The sequence below is a fragment of the Marmota marmota genome, unplaced genomic scaffold (genome assembly GCF_001458135.2).
Source record: "Marmota marmota marmota unplaced genomic scaffold, marMar, whole genome shotgun sequence".
In the NCBI taxonomy this organism is placed as follows: Eukaryota; Metazoa; Chordata; class Mammalia; order Rodentia; family Sciuridae; genus Marmota; species Marmota marmota.
Genome location: NW_025999942.1, coordinates 1595182 through 1597549, shown reverse-complemented (window position 1 = coordinate 1597549; position 2368 = coordinate 1595182). Strand labels below are relative to the sequence as shown.

General features: G+C 35.3%; 1 long non-coding RNA gene across 1 annotated transcript in view; it reads left to right on the top strand.

Moving 5' to 3' along the window:
• Positions 1-877, top strand: part of LOC125616307 — a 10771-nt gene extending 9894 nt beyond the window's left edge. Inside the window, exon 3 of the long non-coding RNA XR_007346930.1 lies at positions 452-877. This is a non-coding gene — a long non-coding RNA (uncharacterized LOC125616307). The remainder of the gene's footprint in view (positions 1-451) is intronic.
• The last annotated feature ends 1491 nt before the right edge of the window (positions 878-2368 follow it).

Sequence of the window (2368 nt, the reverse complement as noted above, 5' to 3'; positions counted from 1 at the left end):
ATATATATGAAAGAATTCATGAGTCAGACACAGTGGCACATACATGTAATCTCAGCTACTCAGGAGGCTGAGGCAGAAGGATACCAAGTTCAAGGCCAGCACTAGTGATTCTGTGAGATCTTGCCTCAAAATAAAAAATAAAAAGGGTTGGAAATGTAGCTCACTGGTAGAGTACTTCTGGATTCAATCCCCAGTATCACCATAAATAAAGTAAGATTGCCCAAAGGAAAAGAACAAGTGGATTTAGGCAGACTGAACAGAAGCATTCTGCTACTGCAAGTTAAGTTCATTAAGTAATCAACAAACAAACTAAAAAAAAAGATATTATAATAACAAAAATGTAATATGGCATGCTCTCAGGAACAAGGATCATCCATTCTGAGATGATACCTTGCAACCTGATCGCCTCACACTGGAACTCACTGCACTGTACTTCTTTTCATTTTACCAGAGACTGGAAGAGCTTTACCTTGACCTGAGGCCAACAGAGACTCACATGGACTACTGAGACATTGCGAAGCATTTTGTCATTTAATCAAATAATAAATATTTATTCTGTACTAGCAATCTGAAATCTGAACCATGGAGCTGGAAAGTTGACCCTAGTGACAGAAGCCCTCTCTCTTTCACTGGAAAGATAGAAAGTGTGAGGTGGAAGCGATGGAACTTTGCATCTGTGTATGTGTTTCTCTTTTCTTCTCTGATCTGCAATGCCTGTTCCTATAAAGATAAGGACTATCAAACCCATAATCTCCTAGCTGCCTTTGCTCAGAAAGAGGGTGGTGGCACCTCTCTGTACTTTTTCCTTCCATTGCCTCATATGATGCATCTCTTGCCAGTGATCAATAAACTCTTAATTTCTTTTTTCAAAAAGGAACACTTAAAGGTCTTAAATTATTCAACTTGCACCAATTAACATTGACTCCTTAGGTAATTCTTTTCTCAGGCAACCCTTCAAACAGCATAAAGATTGTGCTGCAGGCTTCTTACTCACACATGCCCAACCCCATTCACACACCTGCTCTTCAGCCCTCCCAGACCCTCCATGGGTAGGTTTTGTGTGATACTTTCCAGAGTGGGGAAGAAGACAAAGGCACAGTCAATGGCAACAATAGTATTTTCTTACAGTTCCACCTCTTAATTATAAAAAGCTCATTGTTTCAGACCAAGTAAAATATGCAGCAGTTTGCTGATAGAGTAATAAGGGAGCAATTTTTTGATATTTGTCTTGAATTCACTTTGCTGATTATCAAATGAAATTCTTTTCCCATTGATTATCTGATGTTTTTTAGGTATACAAAAATATTGGACATTTTCATCTTTCAATTTCTTTTTTATTTTAAATAAATTGTTTCTTTTAAATAATTATGCTTTTTATTTCAAGTTGGCATTCAATTGCATCTTGTGGAACTTCCAGCCAACAGTAAATAGTAATAGTGATAGCAGACATCTTTGGGTTTTCCCTCCAATTTTATAGAACTACATCTATGATTTCACACTAAGTGATTTGTTTAATAGCATTATATATTTTGTTCCAAATGTGCACCTTCATATCCTTAGAATTTTAAAGATTTTTCTGATCCTGATAGTCTTGACAAGAGCCCTAAACTTCATAAATACCTCTTTAGGCTCTACTAAAATGAATTTTACACTTTTTATTAATTTGATCTGTTAACATATTTTAAACCAGTATTCTTACATTCCTGTAAAAGGTCCTACATGACTATAGTCAATTATTCTTTAAAAGTACTGTTAAGGGGCTGAGGTTGTGGCTCAGCTAGCACACACGAGGCCCCGGGTTCAATCCTCAGCACCACATAAAAATAAATAAATAAAGGTATTGTGTAAAAAAAAAAAAGTACTGTTAAATTTAAATTGTAACTTACATAAGATTTTACCTCTGTGTTAAATGATGAGGCTGAAGACAGTGTTCTATCCTAGAATTTTGTGGAAAAAAGTCTATCAAAAATTTAAAATTTGTTTATTACTTGTCTACTCAAGTTTCTCATGTCAGTTAATGTTTTTCTATTTATTAGCATTATTTGTTTTGTAATCTTTTAAAACTATTCTATACTTATTCATTTCTCCCTTTGTTCAATCAATATTGAGTGTGTTTGACTTTTTGGTTTCCACTCATAATAAAGTATCTGTATAGAAATGTCACATTTTAGGGGCTTAATCACTGTGCCTGGGGCTGATTTTGCTGCTGGCAGCAGAGTCATGAATATGGCTGGAAAAGTCCAATTCTAATAGAGTTTATTTACATCCTAGTTGTGGAGGGTGCCATAGAAGAAGTAAACAGATTGATTGTTAAAATTTAAATTGAGACCAGTGAGTGTGGCTGCCTGAGATGAGGTAGTCAGAGGTA